Genomic DNA, 24,326 nt, shown 5'->3' with positions numbered 1-24,326 from the left:
ATCATGAAATCCAACCATCTCTCTTATTTTCAGCAACCATGATATCACATATAACACAAAAATTTTATTTAAAATAGTCTGTTTTTAAAGTAGCTTCACTACATTGCAGTGATTTCAAATCATCCTCAGTCCTGGAAATAATTGGTCATATAATTCATTGCTTCTTTCATTCATAAAGTTTATTTTGTGATAAACTTAGTCCTACTAAGTCTCAAGCATTGTATTAGGCCCAAAAGAAATAAGCATTGAAGAACACTGCTATTTCCTTTGCTTTGAAGTCTATTAAATCTGTTTGTGGTATTAATATTTATCAATCAAAGACATCAACTAAAATATCCAGTCATAATAAAAAAAGAAGAGATGTTTACAAAAAAGATTGATCTAGAGGAAATAAAAAGAGTTTGTTGTGCAATATTTTTAAATATCCAAGGGAAATCTGAGACTTGGAAAAATTATTGTAGCAGAGAGAGAGAGAGAGACTGTTATTTTAATTAAAGTGATTCATTTGAGGACAAAGGGACAAATTCTAGGGAATACAGAGCCCCAGATTTCCACTCATGCGGTCAGTGGTGGATTACACCTCAGAATGAGAAGGGGCAATTCATAGTCTAAGCTAAAAGCAAATAACTTTAATTAAGCCTGGCTCATGGGTCTAAGCTTAGGAGACCTTTTTAATAAGAGAGATCACATGAATGAGGAAAATTTTATTCACCACCTCACCAGGCTACTTTTCCCCTCTTTTTGAACTGCCTTTGACAGTTTCTTCAACATATTTGAGGATGAGAGTAGATGAAAGAAAAGCAGTTCTGACCTTTGGCTTGAACTTATGAAATGAGAATTGGTGATGGTACTATGATAAGCAGTATGCAAGATTCAGAATAAGGCAATTTAAAAGTCATATGGTGTATAATGCTTCTCAATGGGAGAATAATTTTCTAGCCTCCTTTCACATAACATATCAACTCAACAAATAGTTTTGAGTGTTTGTGTACCCGACACTGCCCCATATTCTGCAGTTGGAACAAAATACAAAACAGGATAAATAATTATGTAGTAGATATTATAATGGATAGAATGGCAAAAAATTTTAAAAAGCCTATAATATTATATTATATTAGAATGTATAGTATATCAGATGTTTTAAAATAAATACAAGTCAAAACAAATACTTAAAATAATCGGTGAAGGGGAAAATCATGCTGAGTGTGAGTGGATGTTTGAGAGGGAACCACCTGTACTGAATAAAGCACTTCTAGTGAGCCGAACCTCTGGACTTTTTGTGGCAGTTAGAAATCCCTAAATGCTACAAGTTCCTTGAAATCCCTAAATGCTACAAGTTCCTTTTTTTTTAATTAGCTTCATTCTTGGATTGATCTGTTAGGCTCTCTCTCTGCTCATATTTTTATAAGGCATATAATTCTAAGAGGTTTAATGTGGGCTAGAGACAGAGTCTGTTGTTACATCTGGACAGAGTAACGCAAATGTGATCAATGTTTGTTTGTCGGAAACATTATTTTCAGTAGTTAAGCTGAGAAACAACTGAACCAACAAGAAAGTCATACAGAATATATTGGGTCTTTAAATGCATATACTGAGCTATAATGTTCTCTAAATTATTAAAATGCAGAGGCACGTACCTGTCTAGCAATGTTATATTTTTATTACTCAAGGTGTTTGTGCATGTGATCCAAAGACACATGTGCAGGTTCACTAGAGTTCCAAGGAAACACACACATACACACACACACACACACACACACACACATACCCCCTCTGCTATAGACTAGATATTTGTGTCCCCCCAAATTCATATGTTGAAACCTAATTCCCAATGCAATGGTATGTAAAGAAAGAGGATTTCTGGGAGGTGATTAGGTCATGAGGGTGGAGCCCTCATGAATGGGATTAGTACCCTTATGAGAGAAGCCCCAGAGAGCTTCCTTGCCCACTCTGCCATGTGAGGTTACAGCGAGAAAGTGGCCATCTATAAACCTGAAAGTGGACCTCCACCTGACACCAGTTGTGCCAGCAGCTTGATCTTGGACTTTCCAGGTTCCAGAACTGTGAGAAATGAATCTTTGTTGCTCATAAAACAAACAGACTTAGACAGCCCCTTATTATTTTTTTTCATTTATTTAAATTGGAGTATAATTACTTTACAATGTTGTGTTAGTTTCTGCTGTACAATGAAGTGAATCAGCTATATGTATATCTATATCCCTTCCCTCTTGGACCTCCCTCCCACCCCAATTCCCCATCCCATCCATCTAGGTCATCACAGAACACCGAGCTGAGCTTCCTGTGCTTTATAGCATGTTCCCACTAGCTATCTGTTTTACACATGGTAGTGTATATAGGTCAATCCTACATGATTGTATACAGTGGAAAAGCACTGGACTTGGAGATAGAGAATCTGGGTTCAAATCCTGAACCTGCTATAGATGAGCTAGTGGCTTTTACAAGCATGGATTTCTCTTCTGTCAAATGGAAATATTGATATCTGCCTCATATATTTGTGAAAGGACTAAATTACTTTAAAACTTTCCCCCAAACATTAGGCAACGAAATAAATGTAAGTGTAATTTCAGTGTTGCTGATGAATGAAGTTTTTAAAATATCACGGCCAGTTACGTGTAAAGTGTTAGGAATTATATCCCTAACTCTACGAGTGGAAGACAATACAGTATCAGGAACAGAAAATATCTGGTTAAACTGTATGCTATGGTACATCTTTTTAATTGAAAAATGCAATTGATTTGTTTTCTATTTTGCTAATCATCACCTATGTCAACAATTGATAAAGCATAAATTAAAATTTTCATGTGTCAACATTAAATCTATAAAATCTTCTTAACAGCTGGCAGTTGTCTCAAAATGTTAGCCTGCTGGATAAATATGTACTTAAGGAGACAGGAGCATGTGGCCTTCCCAGAGCCATGCTTCTAAATGTTACAGCAGTTCTAACATACTTTCAATTAAATAAAAATTAAAGCTCAGGAAATGTCACAAAAGGGTAACCTAATATTTGATCATTAATGTGCTTATGCAAAGGAATATTTACAGCGGTGCATTCAGAAGTGATCAACTCGCCTTTCCAAGTTCCATGAAACCAAGGTTTAAGAAAATGTTTATATAAAATTTAGAGCAGAGTTTCTTGGTAGTCTGTGCCCTGTAGACTGATTTTGATCGTAAGGAAATGTTGAGAAGTGTTTGTGTTGCAGTTTTCTTTTTTAGTTCAACAACCAAGCGTCTCATGATTAGAGTTAGTTAAGTTATTGTCCAAGATCACAAAAGATCATCTTGTCCAAGATCATCTTGCCCAAGTCATAAAAGACATTAAATGGATAATTCATTAATATCTTCCAAATAGATATATCTGAACCACCTGTGTGGCCAGATACTGTAAATACAGAGTATTAGTCTAATCACCATTAGACCCTAAATGTTAAAAACTCTCTCTTCCGCTTAAAGCATAACAGACCAGTCCGTTTTCCTTCCTCTGGTGATTTAAGTGCATTTGGAAGAATAGTGAACAAGTGATCATCCTCATTCATGTTATAAACCGGTGTGTCCTTATAGATGCTATTCTGCTATTGAGCAACATTCCCTGCTTACAGTTTAATACCCCAAATCCCTTTTGCCTTTTCTCATAGCTCTTATTTGCCAACACTTTAATTATTGTGAATAAGAAACTTGCCACATTTGCCACTTCCAGTGCATCTATTTCCATAGAGCACAGTGTCATCTCCAGGTCTAAAACAAACCTTTTTTGCTGGAGTCTGTAAGAAAGAAAAAGTGGTATCACCTAGATCTCTAAACATAAAGTTTATTTATAACTTGGTATTATTTCTTAGAGATCAGGTTGACAGTCAAAAAATGGTATATGGACCCATCTATTGACTTAAGATATGGGACTATCTCTGGTTTAGTGTTAACTAATGCTTTAGAAAAAAATATATATATATATATATTTTTTTTTTCTGATTCAGAATCAGAGATAATTTCTTACAAAAATCAGATTTTCTAATACTTAAAATCATAGATGAATTTTTCACCTCTTCTTAAGTTTAGGTACTTTTTAAAAGATGAAGAGCCTGTGGGAGTCCCAATTAGAGTCAATTATAGTTTGATTGACTTACTTTACCACTTAAACACCTAGAAGAGGTTATTCCTTCATAAAGAAAAAAATTTCCTGTCCCATGTCTACCAGACTTAGGGTTTTATTCTTTGTATGGAAAATAGCCATGGTGCTTGACTGGACATAACAATTAAACTGTATAATATACCACTGAATCTAGACATGAGAAATTCTGAATGAAAGTTCAGAGAGATAAGGAGGAAAGAAGAGGGGGAAGGGAGGGTGAACACCTGGAATAAAGAAAATGACAATTTAATTAAAATATCTATGCCTAATATGTAGCCAGAATACTTACTCTCTCAGTGTAGTTATTTATTTTCCCCACATTTTATTGCAGTGTCTTTATAGGATAGCCTGATTATCTGATATGCTTATTGTGTTCATTTTCATAGTTTTCTTTGCTATTTTTGAGTCTTTACTTATCACATAACTTAAGATAAATTTATCCAATTCTCCTTTACCATCTTGATCTTGTTGGAATTTCAATAGGAACTGCATTAAATTCATTTATTTATTTTGGGAGAATTTACATTTTTATCATATTAAGTCTTTCAAGAAGCCTTTCCATTTGTTACATAGCTTTTTTCATATAGGTCTGATGCCTTTCTTCGACTGAGTATATTCCTACGTATGTTATTAACTTTTTGCTATTGGGAATGGATTTTTAAACTTCAGTTCTTCATTTGTTTTGTTTGAGTAAAGAAGAGTCTACTGATTATTGTATACTTGTAATCTGTTGCTTTACCACATTTCCGTATTAAGCTCTAGTTATACATATGATAATAATCATCACCAAATAGGGATACTTTGACATCTTCTAATGTATAGAAGATTATCCAATTATTTCATTCTATTATTGCAATTGCTGACACTTTCAGAGTAGTGTTAAATACTTAGGGTGATATAGAGTATCCCTGTTTCTGGTTTGACTTGATATGGGTTTTTGTGTTTCACTGTTTAGGATAATGGCAATCATCCATTCAGTAATCCATTCAGTAATTTTTTAAAATGGTTGCTAAGTTTTTCCAGTTTTATTGAGATATACATGACATATAGCATTGTATTAGTCCAAGATATACAACATAATGATTTGATATGTGTATATACCACACAATGATTTCCACAAGTTTAGTTCACATCAATCATCTCATCTGATTACAAAATTTTTTGTGTGATGAGAAATGTTAAGATCTACTCTCTTAACAACTTGCAAATGTGTAATACAATATTGTTAACTATAGTCACCATGCTGTACATTATATGTAGTTCTTAAAGATTATTTCTACATTGCAGTGGGATCATCAGGTTTTTTACCTTTCTCAAAAAGGCCATTCTATGGATTTTTCCTCTTTATGTTATTTTTATTTTACAGCTTTGTTATTTGTTTTTCTCATTTTAAAATATATGCATGCTGAATGCAGGAACATGAATTAAGACATGGGCATTTTTTCACAAGAGACTGAAAAAAAATGATGGAGAAGGTAGAAAGCAAATCATATCAAGAACCATTTTAGGAATCAGAAGAGAAAGAAATCATAGATGACATAAGCAGATGGAGAAATATACCATGTTCTTGGATTGGAAGAATCAATATTGTGAAGATGACTATACTACCCAAAGCAATCTACAGATTCAATACAATCCCTATCAAACTCCCAGTGGCATTCTTCACAGAATTAGAACAGAAAATTTTACAATTTGTATGGAAACACAAAAGACCCCAAATAGCCAAAGCAATCTTGAGAAAGAAAAATGGAGCTGGAGGAATCAGGCTCCCCGACTTTAAACTATACTACAAAGCTACAGTAATCCAGACAGTATGGTACTGGCATAAAAACAGAAATATAGATCAATGGAAAAGGATAGAAAGCCCAGAGATAAACCACGCACGTATAGTCACCTAATTTACGACAAAGGAGGCAAGAACATACAATGGAGAAAAGACAGCTTCTTCAATAAGTGGTGCTAGGAAAACTGGACAGCTACATGTAAAAGAATGAAATTAGAACATGGCCTAACACCATACACAAAAATAAACTCCAAATGGATTAAAGACCTAAATGTAAGACCAGACACTATAAAACTCTTAGAGCAAACCATAAGAAAAACACTCTTCGACATAAACCACAGCAAGATCTTGTTTTACCCACCTCCTAGAGTAATGAAAATAAAAACAAAAATAAACAAATGTGACCTAATGAAACTTAAAAGCTTTTGCACAGCAAAGGAAACCATAAACACGATGAAAAAACAACCCTCAGAATGGGAGAAAATATTTGCAAATGAAACAACAGACAAAGGATTAATCTCCAAAATATACAAACAGCTCATGGAGCTCAATATCAAAAAAAAAAAAAAAAAAAAAAAACCCATTTAAGAAATGGGCAGAAGAGCTAAATAGACATTTCTCCAAAGAAGACATACAGATGGCCAGAGGCACATGAAAAGATGTTCAACATCGCTAATTATTAGAGAAATGCAAATTAAAACTACAATGAGGTATCACCTCACACTAGTCAGAATGACCATTATCAAAAAATCTAGAAACAATAAACGCTGGAAAGGGTGTGGTGAAAAGGAAACTCTCCTGCACTGTTGGTGGGAATGTAAATTGATACAACCACTATGGAGAACAGTATGAAGGTTTCTTAAAAAACTAAAAATAGAGCTACCATATGACCCAGCAATCCCACTACTGGATATACACCCTGAGAAAACCATAATTCAAAAAAGTCATGTACCACAATGTTCATTGCAGCAGTATTTACAATAGCCAGGACATGGAAGCAACCTAAATGTCCATCAACAGATGAATGGATAAAGAAGATGTGGCACATATATACAATGGAATATCACTCAACCATAAAAAGAAATGAAATTGAGTTATTTATAGTGAGGTGGATGGACCTAGAATCTGTCATACAGAGTGAAGTAAGTCAGAAAGAGAAGAACAAATGCCGTATGCTAGCGCATATATATGGAATCTAAAAAAGATGATACTGATGAACCTAGTGGCAGGGCAAGAATAAAGACGCAGACCTAGAGAACGGACTAAAGGACACAGTGGTGTGGGGGAAGGTGAGAAGCTGGGGAGAAGTGAGAGTAGTATTGACATATATACAGTACCAAATATAAAATAGATAGCTAGTGGGAAGCAGCTGCATAGCAGAGGGAGATCAGCTCAGTGCTTTGTGACCACCTAGAGGGGTGGGACTGGGAAAATGGGAGGGAGCTCAAGAAGGAGGGGATATGGGGATATATGTATGTATATGGTTGATTCACTTTGTTGTGAAACTAACAGCATTGTGAAGCAATTATACTCTAATAAAGATGTATTAAAAAAAAAAAAGATGTCTCAAATGGACTGTGACTTATCCTCAAATATTTAAAGGACTGTAGTGTGGAGGAGGATATGGACCTGATCATTTTTCTTTTAGAAAACCGTTACCTCCACCATTCCCAGAACCGCCATCATAATCATGTCAACCCAATAGTTAAGACTGATGAATGCTGAGGCAAGAACAAAGTCAAGCCATATTTATGTGTTGGGTCATATGGTTCTTATAGCTTTTGACTGGGAGAAGTAGTCCATGATCTCATGTCTATTATATAGCAGTAATGGCCCTGGTGCCAAGAGTTGTGTCTTAATCATAACATATTCCCTTTTCACGCTAAATGTTTTCTCCTCATCATTTATCTTTGCTTAACATCACACAGTCCTCCTCTCAGTCCTGCACACAGTTTCCATGAGGACAGGGATTTTTCTGCCTTTTTGTCCATCACTATGACTCAGCATATAAAAAAGTGCTGGTTATATAACAGATGCCCCAAAACATTTCTCAATTTAATTAATGAATTGTAGCAAATATATTAGCTGTGTGGTATATCCCAATTAAACACAAAGCATAGTTTAAAAATTAATTAGGGTCAAATTAAATATAGGATTAAACTACCTCAAGCAGTAGTCCCAATCAGTAGAAGTCTTCTCACAAAGATTATTGACAAAGATTTTGTACTGGACTCAGGAACTAGAATGTGGTACTGATATCGAGGTAGTACCAGGAAAATGGTTGGGACAGGTGATTTTTTTTAAGTCCTTTCTATGCTCATTTTCTATTACTTGCTACTGTTTACAGACTTTTATGTTTGCCAGACAATATACATATACAGACATTTGTGCATACATGCACATATACATATGCACACACACATTTTGTCCCCATTCCCCACCAATGATTTGTTCTTATTAAAATGGCTCTATGGTTTTGTGGAATTTTCCAGGACTTCTTTTATGTATCATACAAATGTTTGAAACTTGGAGTATGACTGCCTTTGGCTTAATTATTTTAAATCATTCCATAACTTTTATGCAATATAATAAATGTGAACTTTATTTGCATCTGGGGAAAAAATTAAATTTTGCATGCATTAATAACTAACCAAAGTACAAAGTAATTAACACTTTTCAATGCTTTCTGATAAGTGCAGCCATAACATAGCAATTAAGCTCTCAAAATCCACAAAGAAGATACAGGAAATTATAGTCTTTAAATTCTATATTAAAATTTAGAAATCTGTTTTAGGTTTCTGTAGAGTATGCGTGTGTGTATTAGGTAGAGTGGAGAAGAAAGTTCAATTTAGTAAAGTTTTAATTAGAGAACCTACAATCAGGTAGTACTGAATGATTGTTTAAAATGTACAAGTTTGAGCTGAATGATTTTTACCAGTAAAAACATGTAAGTATTCTTAATTAAATATGGAACTAGAGAAGCCTTTAAAATAGTTTAACACATAAACTACCCCCCTCTAGCACCCACCCCACTTCTATTTGTCAATGTATAATTAAGAATTAGGAAATTTTATAAGTGAAAGTATAAATTACATCTACTTGAATGATTACAAATATTTAGTCTTCAAAAGAAGTGGTGTTTAGGGTATTTTAAATTGTGTCATTTTAGTACAATTTGAGGTCACATCTGTCTAAAATGTTACATATGATCTAGTGGAATTATAATCATCATCATCAACAACAACAATCCTCGACTCTGAATTTGATTGCAATGGGACATGACAGGAGATCTTATAACAAATATTGCTGATTTACACACATATGGATTTCATGTTTACCCACTGATCAAGAGACTAAAGGGCTATAGATCAGATTTCTCTCCATCTCTCCTGTTGCAGATTGTGGTATGCTAGGATTGTATCATATAAAATTATAGCATGATACAATTATAACAAAATTGTTAACAATATGATAAAATTATGATCAGTTGAATATATTTTCCAAGAAAGTGAATCAAACCTTTTAATAGGATTTTAATGGTGATATTATAGTAAATATAAGAATGTTTTTATTTTCTTCTAAAGTTAAGCTATTTCTGATTCCATCTCTTTAGTTACATGGCCTCAAACAATGGATGAATCTCTCTGTGCCTCTGCAGATATTGATGACACCTTGGGTTGTAATGAAAAGAGAATATGTGAATACAAATACATTGCTTAGACTATTGACTAGAGCTTAATGTGTTCTGAGTAAATTTTAACATAATATTATCTTATTCTTTATGGTACCCATTTTAGTAGATTCAAATGGAGTTATTTCTCTAAATCACAAACGTGGATAATAAGGTAATATTATAGTGAGGGCATTATAATTCGTGTACTATAAATTTTGAAGCCCAGCCTCAGTCTGTATTTCATAAGTGAGAATGAGAAGAAACTTTCCCTAATTTGACATTGTGGAGCTTTATCTTTTGAGTGGGTTCTAAACTTCAGGATACAATTGCTAAAGGTGCCAATATATTTATTTACATTATAAAAAATGTTATGTATATTCAACATTATATACATATACCTATATATAATATGTATGTATATGTATGTGTGTATGTATGTATGGGTATACACACACACACACAGACACACCCAGAGGCACAGACTTTATGACCTTTTCAGGACTTGTGCCTGTCTGATTGGACAGTTTCTCCTACTCTCCTTCCCAATTAAAGGAAAGAACTTGCCATGTGGGGAAGGCAGGAGAGTTACAAATATGTTTTCTCAAAGGTGGTTTCTAGTAATCCATTTGTATGGAATATTGAAAAGGTCAGTGTAATACAGCATGCTCTCTAATTCTTTGAAAATATGAGGCATTAAAATTCTGATGCCTCATTCAAGGTAGTAATGAGAACATAACACAAATTGAACCTATTATTTTGACAGTGATAGTATGAGAATGGCAAAGGAAATAAACTTGATACTGCAAGTGACTTTTTTATTTCAAAATTTCTGAACTTCCTTGCTGTCTGTTTTGCAAAGGGGAAGTATAATATGCAGACAAATACTAAATTCTTTAAAATAAAAATACCCCATGGAAGAGTGGAACGATAAGGTATTTTAAACACTAAGAAAATGTTTATAATTGTGTAAAATCAGACGAAGACCTCTTTTTCTTTAATGCTGATTCTCATCATGGAGAGCAAATTTTCTGAAAGTTTCCAAAATAAAAGCAGCAGAAGTTTATATAGAATTATAAAAATTAGAGCTATAAAAGTAATTAGTATGTTAACTCTTTGGGTAAATCAAGTGAAGAAATAGATTGAAAGAAATCCTTAAAGTCATGGTAACAAAGCAGAGACTAGAATTCAGCTCTCAATGATCCCTGTCTTGTGCCTCACTTATCTCCCTTTTCAAAGAATTATCAGCTGCCTGCTATTGCCAGCAACCACCAGTCTTATTTCCATTCATAAAATAAAATAAAATCCTGCCATTTCTACAAAGAGAAAAGGAATTCTAATATTATCATGAGGATTTTGCAGCTATGGAAAAACAAAGACAATCCATTCTTCCCTTATAATGTCTTTAAAAACGACTAACTGTTTGGCTGTATCCAGAGCTGAGATGTTGGTTGAGTACAGAGAGGGGTATCTGCTAGTGAACTTGATCAATGCAGACAACAAAATTGGATCTCTTTATGCCCAAAGTGTACTTTGTACCTTGTACCAAGAGAGGTTTAGGCTGATGGGCTTCATTGACCAAAGTTGGGTAGTCTCTGTACACGGCTAAACTGTGATGAACGTCCTCTTTCTCTCTAGGTATGTGTTCTGTGCATTTATTTTTGTGCTTTTTCGTACCTCCTATCTCAGCTTAAAAGAGAGGCAAATAGATAAACTGTTTACTCATGAATCAAGATAGACAGTACTTCCTAGTTGTACAAACCAAATATCCTTTTTATTCTTTTACCCTTATGATATGGAGTCATAATTTTATTCGTTGTCTCACTCTACAAATATTGTGCATCAAACTACTGTTTGAGCTTTGATTCAAAAAGTGAGCAAGCAGCCATGCTTCCTGGCTTCAGGGAGAGTAATGATAAGTGAGACGATGAGCGTTTAAGTATGACACTAATAGTAAAGCTACATCAGTGATAAGTGATGTACAGGGGAGTTACAAGGAATAATAAAACTATATCATAGGCAATTTGTTTACTGCTATAATGCTAGTATTAAGGACAGTGCGTAGTACTAGCGGACCCTCAATGAATTTACGTTGAATGAATTTGACCTGGTCAGGAGTGGCCTACCTCACAAATTCCTGCTTCAATTTTGCTCCGGGGTGAGGAGAGTTAATTAATTAATGGAGAGGGTGAGGTAGAGAAAAGCCATTGAAAAGGTTCTGTGGGTCAAGAATCATGCTGAGTTCAGAGAGGGCCAGTGTTTCTGAGATCTAAGAGGATTATATATGTAATAACAGAGAGAGAGACAGAGAGCTGGCAAAAGATAAACTGAGTTAGAGAGATACATAGGAAAGATTGTACAAGGCATTGTGGACCATACAAAAGGAGAATATCCCAAAAGTAATGGGTAGCCTTTCAATATTTTAAATGGGCATAGGAGTGAGTGACCTCATCAGTTTTATCTTCCTATTTTTAAAAATTAATCCATGGAAATAAAATCCAGTATAAACTTCTAGCTCGTTTAAAAGGACCACTGCTCAGTGCTAATCTGAAATAATTCTTCTCCCTGATAAGCCCTTGAAAGTGCTGGCAAGTATCTTTGCTCCCATTTTCTGCAGTTCACCATGATACTTTAAGCTTGCATCTAGTGCACCCTGGGGTAGCCCTATCAACCCACATGTTCAACTTGACACAACTCTATATTTGTTCTATACATTTGCTGAGATCCCATGATTCTATTTATGGATAAGCTCTGCAGCTCCCTGCAGGATACAGCTCTTTGCTGAAACTTAACCATTTAGCAAATGTTCTGACACCAAGTATAGCCTTCACCTGTCTTCTTCTTTTCCTGGGAACGGACCTTTACTCATAGGCCTAGATGATATAGGTATCATTGGCCTAAAATCACATATCCACCCTTGGATTTTAATACAGCCTTCCATCAGCACTGCTTGGAGTCCTTTTTGGGCCCCATTCAGTATGTGAGATTTGTTTTGTTTTGTTTTGTTTTGGTTTGGTTTTTTTGGTATTCACATTAGTCAGAGTGGAATCCCAAGCATCATGTTCTCTTAGATAGTGCCTATGACTGTGCTGGCTCTCCCTATGTCCTTCATTCTTAACTCTCCATTTCACTCATGATCCACACTGTGCTTGAGTGAGTTTTATGACTGAGTTTTTAAGGCATTACATGTAAGTGTCCCTACTCTAGTCCTTGCCTTTTCTGACTAGCTTGTTAGGCTATTGTGACTCTTTACCATAGAGAGAAAAAATTGCATGTGTGTGTGTGTGTGTGTGTGTGTTTATCTACATCACATCTATACCACGCATACACACACACATACACACAGATTCAGAAGAAATTGTTTTAATTATGTTTCCTGGAGGAAGATTTTAAAAACTCTAACATTTTGATGGAATGACTTGAGACTCTAAAACAACCCCTTCTCTGGAGGAGCCATTAAGCATCTGGGGTTAAATGTTGGACAGAGGATTGGGTGAGATGATGATTGAGATGGTCTGGAGTAAGAGGTGTGTTGTCAGGTTGAAAGTTTATCTCAGGATCAACTGAACCTTCCATTTCTGGATGGACTTGGCATTGACAGAATCAGTCCATGTGCCTCAGTATTTCCCATGTCACTCTGTTGTTGAAAGTGCACCTGTCTATAAATAGGGAGACCTGTATTCTAACCCTTGCTTGGCAATTTTGTTTGAGAGATATTGAACAAACCTATTTCCTCTCGTGTCCTCGGTTTCAACTGTCCAATGAGTGGTTTGGATTTTCCCCTCCTTCCCAACTGTGTGTATAGAAACAAATAAACAAGGTAAAAAGGAATTGTCTGGACCCATCCTAGACCACTGAATACAGATATCCAGGAGTGGAGCCAGACAGCACTTTTACGGTAGGTCCTCATGATTATAAAACGAAGCCCAGTTGAGGATCTACTCTACTGTGACAGTGTCAATGTTGCCTCCACCACCAGAAACCTTCTCCATTTACTCTTTAGCCTTCATACCTATTAAAATGTGTCAATTAATGAACCTAAACATTTTTACTAAGATAGATATTGCTCTTCTCCTTTTTTTTTTTTTTTTCCCTTCCTTGCAGGAATGCTGTTTTCTCTGCTTAGAAAATACCCTGTTCACCTTTGGCTGTCTAACTTCTACTTATATTTATGGTTTTTAACTTGGATATTGCTTTCTCCATAAAGTCAAGACTTGGTTAGAAGCATCATGCATATATCACCATTGTACCCTCTGTGTCACAATTAGTTCATTTATAATTTATTTGTCTCTTCATCCACCTATGTACCTTTTAGTGTAATCATTTACTTCTTTGTATCCCTCAGTCTGAGAGCCAGAACTGTCTATATCTTATTCAACACTATACCCTAAACTCCTATTAGTAAGCCTGAAATAAATTTGTTGATGTTTTGAATAGATGGTGTATTATATATCTCTATACTATATCTATATTTATATATCTTTCGACAGAGAAAGAGAGAGAGAGAGGTCAAGTAAAACTTTTAATGAGCATGAAGTACTAAGTGTAATTACTGATATAAGGCCAAAGGAAAAACATGTGATATTTTAGTTATGCCCCTTGATGTTAAAAATAATGATTTTTTAAAAATTAAATCTTTAAAAACTATAAAAGTCTCCCTAAAACCATAACTGCCTTTGTGGGCCTGTAAGGTCCCAGAGAGGCATAGATTAGAAACCAGTGGATACAAGTCCAGTTGAGCCAAGTCTCAATTCCTTACTGGGTATAAAAATCTTATGTTATCTTTCTGTGAGTAAGTACTTTAAATATTTTATATTTTTAAATGCAAACTATTTTGTGAGAAAGATTTGTGTACTATGTTTTTTTCAATCTTCTAGTAAAGTAAAATAATAAGAAAAAGACAGTAAATATTTGTTGAATTTATTTATTTCTCTTTAAAAAGGCAGTCTGACTTAGGTACATCTGGTATTGTTTATACAGCAGAAACTAGAATGACAGCATTTCCACTACAACAACCAAGAAACATCTTCATGATTTTCCTAATTAACAGTTCTAAATTTTCGCAGGTGTGTTTCCAATAGATAGATATTAATGGGGCCTAAATAACACATAGTTTAAGTTATCTACTTTTCTTTATAGAATGACCTACATTTTTCGCTCTATCAAATCCACATACTGAGATGCCAAAAGAACAATGAGTTTATTTGAAAGCTTAGCATTCATTAAGAATTTTTTTTTAAATGTGTGGTCACTGGGGATCATGTAGTTCTTCTTTGATGTCCATTTCTTTCCAAGTATAAAATTAATGCATTACCCAATCATTATAAGGTAGCTTTCCTAAGTCCTTTCCTAAATCAAATCCTTAACAGTAAGGCCTCTTCCTCTGATTATCAGCTATTAAACAATGTCTTCCTGTTCATATTTACCTTGATTTGTGTTCTGAAGCAGGACAGCAATTACAGTAATGATATCTTGCTTTTGAATAGGACTTTAGAGGAAGTAACTAGATAATATTTCCCTATAGAAATTTCTTAAAATATACTTATTTACTTATAATAAGGAAATAAATAATTTACTTAGAATAATTCAAACAAGATGTACATTCTAATACTATTTAAGAAAGAAAAAAATCTAAACTCGTATAAAAAGTAAATAAAATTATAAAGTATGTGTGTCCAATGAAATATGAGGAAATATGCAAATAATGGTTTACAAATTTTATAATAACATATAAAGAATAATACTGATAAAATCCTAACATGCAGGATTTTGGAAAAAACAGTAGATATTCATTTGGAAAAAAAGTTAAATTGTAACAATAAGGAAGAAAAGCAGAAATTAATATTCTACTATGTTCTACTATTGGTTCTACTATACAAATATTTTAGGAAACTTGGTTTCTTGGTTTTGTTTTAGCTCAGTACACCTAAGTATGAAAATAAAGACTAACTTGTGTCAAGCTTCTGTTGTGATTTACTGATCATTTATATTGATCAGTGATCATTTATATTGATTTTTCTCTTTAATCTTATGTATTAGCAAGCTAAATTTATAGATGAAAAAAGTGAGGTTAAGAAATCTCATAACTTGTAAAGGCCAATCAGTTAGTAATTAGTGATGGATATAATAATCCAGCTCACTGTCTTACCATGTTCAAACCATTCAATAATTGAAAAATAACATGGGAAAATGCCTTTGAAAATGAAAGCCTGAAGTGTGAGTGTAATTCCAGAAAAGGATGGAAAAGAAAATATTTTCTTATTATCAAATTACTATATGAATTTAGACATATCTCCCTGAGGCAGTGTTTTCTAATCAGCAGAAGGGTAATAATACCACATACTAACTTGCAACTTAGATAGAGATAGAGAGATGATAAGACAGAAATCGTCTAGCAATTATTTGACAATATTTTCAGGCTACAATGTGCACTACAATGTGCTACCTGTTTGGAATACAATAAGTAAAGTACAGATATTGTCTGAACCCTGAGAGAGCTTACACACAATAAATAGTATCTACTGTTACTCATAACATCTTTAGTTTACTGTTACTCTGGAAGCAGTTACCCCAAATAAGTAATAGAAACAGAGTAAAATCTTGTGCAGAAAATGGATGGTTAAAAGGGCAACATTTCTTCTCTAATTGGTACCCTTCCAACTTTTCACATAGATTTCTGTACTGTAAGCCAACTGAAATGACAGCAAAGTGCTAGTGATAAGGGAAGACTCCCAAGTAAAGCTTTACAAGTTTGCAGGAATAAACACAATATGCTGTTTTGACTGCTGTTGCCAGGCATGTATTGTTTTCATGTTAAATTTCTTTTAGAATCCATTGCCTTGCACCTGGGAATATAGTTGCCAAATAACGTAAGCACTCCAGCCCCAAGATTATATTGTAGAATAAGAACAGCCCTTATTTCTGGCAGACGCAAGTAATTGTGGCAGATTTAGAAAATTGTAAATAAAATAAACACCTACATCATACATCTCCCACATCACAACAACAATTAAACATTTTCTTTTAAGTCTATTCAGTACAGGGCTAGGTTAGAGAGATGGATGGAGGGGGATTGTTAATTTCTAGATTTGACCAATTTTGTGTTGGACACTTTACGATATTTAATAAGTTATAGCATCATGGTTAAGACAATATCAATCAAACTTAGGTTGGAATCCTGGTTCCTTGACCTAGAGCAATTCAGTTAACCTCTCTGAGCCTCAGTTTCCCCAAGTTTAATTGGGCAATGAAAGTGTCTTTCTCACAACATTGTGATGAATCAAAAAAGACAAAGAAAAAGGTACATAAGACATTAAACTTGATGCCTGATACATAGTGAGTGATGCATATATTAATATTATTAGAGCCAGGTGTTGTCTATGTCTATGACAATAACTAGTGATGTGCTTTACTTAGAACATAAAGAAGGAACCAAATTCTGATAACAATCCTTTAATGACATCTTGTCTGGATTTTCATTGGCACCCGACATATTTATTTCCAACATGTTTACTATGTGAGGGCATATCTGTTTTGTTGTCTGGTGGTCTGTGAATTAACAAACAGTATATGTATTTCTAGACATACATATCAGGTATATGTGTGTGTATGCAGTATTAAATATATTAATATATAGTAATATACAAAAATCAATGTTGTATTTGCTCAAAAATCATATGATGTGAATGTCCTCGAGTTCTTTCTTCCCACCCATCTTAATTACAAAGTCCTCAGGCTTTTCTCCCCTCTATATATGCTAATCAGTCAGACATGTGTTTTTTGTTTGTTTGGTTTTGTTTTGTTTCCTTTTAAGATTGAGTAGTCAGCAAAATGATGTTCCTGGTCTCAAGGAGCTTATTTTCAAGGAGAAGTGGGGGACACAGACAACACTCACTTGACCAGTAATTTAATAAAGTAAATCCAGAGACTAATGCATTTAAAGGAGGTCATGGGATAGAGGATGAGAGGAAGATGCTTTAGCTTAGCTAGCTGAATAAAACTTTCTTAAGAAATGAGTATGTGATATGAGAAGGATTCTGTCTTTCCTGGTTTTCCTTTGGACTTTGGTCATAGGAATTGTGGGGTAGAAACGGAACAGAGACAGTTTGAAATGAGGCACATTGGCCAGGGATTGGGAAGTGCCTACAGAGCAGGCAATCAAATGCAGGGGGAATGGAGAGCAAGATGCCCAAGTAGCTATTGTATGTGAGAACAATGGAAGGGAAACAAGAAAAAAAAAAAGGATGACTTTAGACCTTGTGCCCCTTCATGGCCTTTAAGCACTGCAAGTAAAATGCATGAACTACTTTGAAATTATGTGACTTTTCTTTCTTTCTACAATAGTGACATTCATTAAGTTAGAAGTATGGGACTTCGTAAGTTGGCTGACTGTGTTCAGAAAGAGCTAAGATACTTCCTCCTTCTACAGCCTCATTTTTTCTCAGCTGTAAAGTGGGGAAAATAAAGACACGTAACGGCGTTGAATGATTTAATATTTGTGAACTGCTTTAAAAAGTATCTGACACATAATCATTGCTGAATAATTGTTAGCTATTAATTTGTCGTTAGTGTTGAAATATTTTGTGTTGATGAATGCATTTTCTGTATAAAATTAATTACTTTCACCAGACAATGTTTGTGGGAAAAATAGCTTTTTTCCTGATTGGAATTCTCCTAAATATTCTTCCCCAGTTTCACAAAGCTATTGTAAATACCATGCAACACTTACACCATCAGTTGTATGTAATTTGATCACATAAAAATAAGCATTATTTGGTTTATAAACATAACTACCCAATAGCTAGTTATAAACCTAGAGGGAGAAGTAACTAATTAACAAAATCATAAATGCAAAGGAACATAAGGAGACCAAGGCAAACCAAAGGGTTTGATGATCCGTATTTTAACGGAGATTTCTTTTTCCTTTTTAAATAATGGAGATTAAAGAAAAAATTCTTTCACACTTTGTAAATCCAAATTAGACTTCTTTGAGTGTTATAGATTAAGTTCCTTATATATTTATTTAATACCTACTGTAGTGTCTTTTGGGCTCTCTAAAGAGAAAAGTGATAAATCATGGTCCCTATCCTCTAGGGATCATAGCTTTGTCAGGAACAAAGAAACAACACATGCATAATTAATGATGTTACAATGTGATGAATGCATTTTAAAGATATGAATAAAGAGTTCTGAGAACACAGAGATAAGAACAATTAATATAATTTCTCAGAGGGGGAGGCATATAAGTTTGGCCTTGAAACTTGTCAGGTGAAATTACACAGTGGAGAAAGAAGAGTGAAATCATTCGAGATAGAAGGTTGAACATGAGCTAAGGGCTGGAGGCCCACAGAAATTGGGGGCACTACTGATGTGGGGGAAATGAAAGAAACGGCCAAATCATTAAAAGTTTTCTATATCGTGCTGGGGACATTGAACTTTGTTCTTTTCATTTAGGTGAGCCATTCAATGATTTTAAGGAAGGACAGGTCATTAATAGAATCATCTATAAGAACAATCATCTGGACATTCCTGTCTAGATATGACATGCCAGGCACCAGGACTTTTCTGGCCAAGAATATGATTTTTCTGGAGAGTGGTGATATCAAGTAAGGTTTATACAGCCCTTTACAGATACTCTGTAAGATGATTTGTGTGATCCTGTGGAAAAAGAACAAAGCAGGAGGCGTAACCGTCCCAGACTTCAGACAGTACTACAAAGGTACAGTAATCAAAACATGTTATTGGCACAAACAGACATGTGGATCAATGGAACAGAATAGTGAGCCCAGAAATAAAACCACACACCTACAGTCAATTAATCTTCGACAAAGGAGGCAAGAATATATTGGGTTGGCCAAAAAGTGCCTTTGGTTTTTAAGTAAAAATAAAAGACACATTTGTCATTTTCACCAAGAACTTTATTGAACAACATATTCACCCTTTTGTTCCACTACCTTCTCTCATTTTTCAGGCAACTTCGTAATTCCATCTTCCCAAAACTTTTTATCTTTTTGAGCAAAGAACTGTTCCAGGTGCCTTTTACAGTCTTCCAGGGAATTGAAATTTTTTTCCATTAAGAGAACTTTGTAAAGACCTAAATAAATGGAAATCTGAAGGTGCAATGTCTGATGAATACAGCAGATGAATCAGAACTTCCCAGCCAAGCTGTAACAGTTTTTGCCCAGTTATCAAAGAAACATGCAATCTTGCCTTATCCTGATGGAAGATTATGCGTTTTCTATTGACTAATTCTGGATGCTTTTCGTCGAGTGCTGCTTTCAGTTGGTCTAATTGGGAGCAGTACTTGTTGGAATTATTCATTTGGTTTTCTGGAAGGAGCTCATAATAGAGGACTCCCTTCCAATCCCACCAAATACACAACATCACCTTCTTTGGGTAAAGACTGGCCTTTGGTGCGGTTGATGGTGGTTCATTTATCTTGCTCACGAAATGAACCACCATTCCATTATCTTCCATTCCACATCATTGTGCAGTATCCACTTTTCATCGCCCATCACAATTTGTTTTAAAAACAGAATGTTTTTTTTACCTTTAGATAGAGAATCACATGCAGAAATATTGTCAAGAAGGTTTTTTTCACTTAACTTATATGGAACCCAAACATCAAAGCAATGAACATAACCAAGCTGGTGCAAATGATTTTCAGCAATTGATCTGGATATTCTGAGTATGTCGGCTCTCTCCCGTGTGGTATAACACTGATTGTTCTCAATTAATGTCTCGATTTGATCGCTATTGACTTCAACTGGTCTACCTGACCGTGGAGCATCGTCCAGCAAGAAATCTCGAGCACGAGACTTCACAAATCACTTTTGACATGTTCAATCAGTCACAGCACCTTCTCCATACACTGTACAAATCTTTTTTTGCATTTCAGTTGCGTTTTTACCTTTCTTGAAATAATAAAGCATAATATGCTAAAAATGTTGCTTTTTCCTTCCACCTTCAATATTAAAATGGCTACACAAAAATTCACCAATTTTGATGTCTTTTTTTTTAAATGCACTCTGATATGACAGCTGTCACATGCGACCTAACAGTTGTTTTGGATGAAGTTAAAGACAACTAAGTGCTACTAGAGCCATCTTATGGAAAAAAACCAAAAGAACCTTTTGGCCAACCCAGTGCAATGGAGAAAAGTCTCTTTAGCAGGTGGTGTTGGGAAATCTGGACAGCCGCATGTAAATCAATGAAGTCAGAACACAACCTCACACCATACACAAAAATAAACTAAAAATGGCTTAAAGAGTTAAATATAAGACATGACACCATAAAACTCCTAGAAGTAAACATAGGCAAAACATTTTCTGGCATAAATCATACCAGTGTTTTCTTAGGTCAGTCTACCAAGGCAATAGAAATAAAAGCCAAAATAAACAAATGGGACCTAATCAAACTTACGAGGAAACTATAAACAAAACGAAAAGATAACCTACAGAATGTGAGAAAATATTTGCAAATGATGTGACCAACAAGCGTTTAATTTCCAAAACATACAAACAGCTCATACAACTCAATAACAAAAACACAAACGAACCAATCAAAAAATGGGAAGAAGACCTAAATAGACATTTCTCCAAGGAAGACATACAGATGGCCAACAAACACATGAAAATATGCTCAACATCAGTAATTATTAGAGAAATACAAATCAAAGCTACAATGAGGTACCCCCTCACACCGGTCAGAATGGCCATCATTAAAAAGTCTACAAATAACAAATGCTGGAGAGAGTGTAGAGAAAAGGGAATCCTCTTACACTGTTGGTGGGAATGTAAATTGGTGCAGCACTCTGGAGAACAGTATGGAGGTTCCTCAAAAAACTAAAAACAGAGTTGCCATATGATCCAATAATCCCACTCCTGAGCATGTATCTGGACAAAACTATAACTCTAAAAGATACACTCACCCCTATGTTCATGACAGCACTATTTACAATAGGCAAGACATGGAAACAATCTAAATGTCCATCGACAGATGAATGGATACAGAAGATGTGGTATATACACACATACACACATACACACACATGCATACAATGGAATATATGGAATATATGTGGAATATATATATATATATGTACACACATATATACACACACACACATAATGGAATATTACTCAGCCATAAAAAGGAATGAAATAATGCCATTTGCAGCTACATGGATGGACCTAGAGATTGTCATACTAAGTGAAGTAAGTCAGAAATAGAAAGACAAATACCATATGATATCACTTACATGTGGAATCTAAAATATGACATAAATGAACTTATCTGTGAAAGAGAAACAGACTCACAGACATAGAGAAAAGACTTGTGGTTGCCAAGGGTGGGGGATGAGGAAGGGTTGGATTGAGAGTTTGGGACTAGCAGATGCAAACTTTTATATATGGAATGGATATAACAACAAGGTCCTACTGTATAGCACAGGGAACTATATTCAATATCCTTTAATAAACCATAATGGAAAACAATGTGAAAAATAATATATATTACATACATATATATAGTATATATATAATATACATGTAACTGAATCACTTTGCTATACACCAGAAACTAACACAACACTGTAAATCAACTATACTTAATAAAACAAGGAAGCTTTGTGTGTTTTCATTTTATCTAACTTTGTAATAAAACTATTAAACAGAGATCATCACTATTTCTACTTAACAGATGAGGAAACTGGAATTCAAAGTTTCTGTATGTACCCCAAGGTCACATGCATGATAAACCTCTATATTGTGGGTCTACAGTTTAGATAATGCTCATTTTCAAACAAGGATTCTGAACAACCTGAGAATAGAACGAAGAATACATATGGAGGCCAAAATATCTTTTTGGTTATCATTAAGGATGGATGAGATCAGAGGATGTGGCATTAGATTAATTAGTCAGATGAACTTGCTACTTCTTTATCCCAGAATTCAATGTGGACTCACTCAGTCCCAAATGGGTTTGGACCAGGGCAGCAGGGCTAATCACTTGGAGTGGGTCTGCCTAGGTAAGATGACTTGAAGGATCACTGGACACATGTAGGCTTAAGCCCCAAGAGGAAGAAATATGATGCAGAGCTGAACATTGCAATTCTTTCGAATTTATCTTTGTGATTGTCATTCCAGATTCCCTAAGATAAAGAGTACAAAGGAATGGAGAGTACCCACAAAGGTCACAAAGGTGGAGTTCCCTATACCCGAAAGAAAACAAGATGCAAGGTGGGGGATGAAGCATTTTCCCCACTCCAGCAGTCTTTGAACCCAGTTAGTCACTCTGGACCCATGATGTTTTCATTATACTGACTGATCTTAACTCTAGGTCATTGATTCTCATTTTCCTCCTCCCTCACTCCCAAACAGCCTTGAGATAAAAAGCAAGCCAAAGGCTTCAGGCTAGAGGACAGCTGAGTTTTGGAAATAGAGTAGTTTTTTAAGTTTCTGCACTTAGGAGATAAGACTTCTGAAATGGTGTTCCAGTGTAGGCATTAGGCTAAGCGTGCTGCACAGAGAGAAAGGCACTGTGGTTCTTCTGCAAAACTCTTTCTGAGTGAAAGCTGCCAGTGAGCATTAGTGGTATCCAAGAGGGAGAGCTACTCTGCAGCCTGTTGTGCCTTCATAGAGGGAGATTTTGATGATTCCACTTAAAAAAAAACACACAAGACTTTCCAACATCATTGACTTTGTACTGTTAAAATTTTAAGTCTGGTGTTATGTTTCTATGTGGACATCACCATTTTGATGAGCCAGGAGGGTCAAATTATATCATCAATGATGTCTTCATTACATCACCTGGGGAGTTAATCAAATGAAGAACTACTCTTCTTCCTAAATAAGTATACCTCTCTGCATATCTCGTGCTGCCTTTGCTGAGAAATGGTGTTCTTTTTTAACTTAGCCGCACAATGATCTTGGTGAAATGTGCACAATAAAAGAGGTTCCTATTTTGAGCTGCTTTTTAACTAAGAATATTTTATACTACTGCATCTTCATAGTCTTTAACACACTGACATTATGTAAATTAAATATGTTAATCCCCAACTCTATGCAATCTTCTTCCATTTAAACTTTTTTCCCCTTTTGTTACCAGAGAGGAGAAACAAAAAGAAAAAAAAGAGGTTGTAAGAAAAGACTCCTGCAGAAAATAATAGCTATGTTCAATGTTTTCCCTGGCTTCTTATTGTTTAAAATGTGCTTTTCCTGCCAAGGTCCCGTTAAAGTGCATTACCTCCACATGCTAATAGACTAATTAAAATATGAATAAATTAAAAAAACACATTTCCTATAAACTTTTTTTTACCTTTTCTGGTGAACTTGGAGTTAGAGATTTTCTGAACTTGGAGTAATCAAAAAGATGTCATTCACTTTATTGCTTTCTTGCTAAGAAAACTTCAGCTCCTTCCCCTGTCTTCAGTATAAACCTATGAGTGGATAGTGCTCCATGGAAGTAGAAGAAAAATGTTATTTAGGATCAAGAAGCCTACATTGGCAGCTTGGCTGTGTAATCTTGTTCTTGGTGTCTTTTAACTTCTCTGTTGCCATTCTTTTCTTATATATGAAATAGGTATCGATTTACTGCATCTCGAAAGGAGATTATAAAGAAGAGGTGGTGGTTTTGACAAGGACTTCCTTGCATCTGTCTAGCCCTGGTATACAGAATTACATCTGGTTTATCGTTTATCCTAATCATTTAGTCCAGGTAGGGAGCATAAT

At 34.9% G+C, this 24,326-nt stretch overlaps 1 protein-coding gene across 1 annotated transcript in view; it reads right to left on the bottom strand.

Annotated features, from left to right (window-relative positions):
* Positions 1 to 24,326, bottom strand: part of LOC309649444 (uncharacterized protein) — a 500,484-nt gene that overhangs the window by 181,786 nt on the left and 294,372 nt on the right. The window contains exon 2 of the mRNA XM_082439483.1: positions 6,177 to 6,720. The gene's annotated coding sequence lies outside the window, so the exon portion shown is untranslated. The remainder of the gene's footprint in view (positions 1 to 6,176; positions 6,721 to 24,326) is intronic.

Source organism: Balaenoptera physalus (genome assembly GCF_965194825.1).
Source record: "Balaenoptera physalus genome assembly, chromosome: 19".
Lineage (NCBI taxonomy): Eukaryota > Metazoa > Chordata > Mammalia > Artiodactyla > Balaenopteridae > Balaenoptera > Balaenoptera physalus.
The sequence above is the reverse complement of the archived record's forward strand: the minus strand, read 5'-3'. Positions and strand labels throughout refer to the sequence as shown.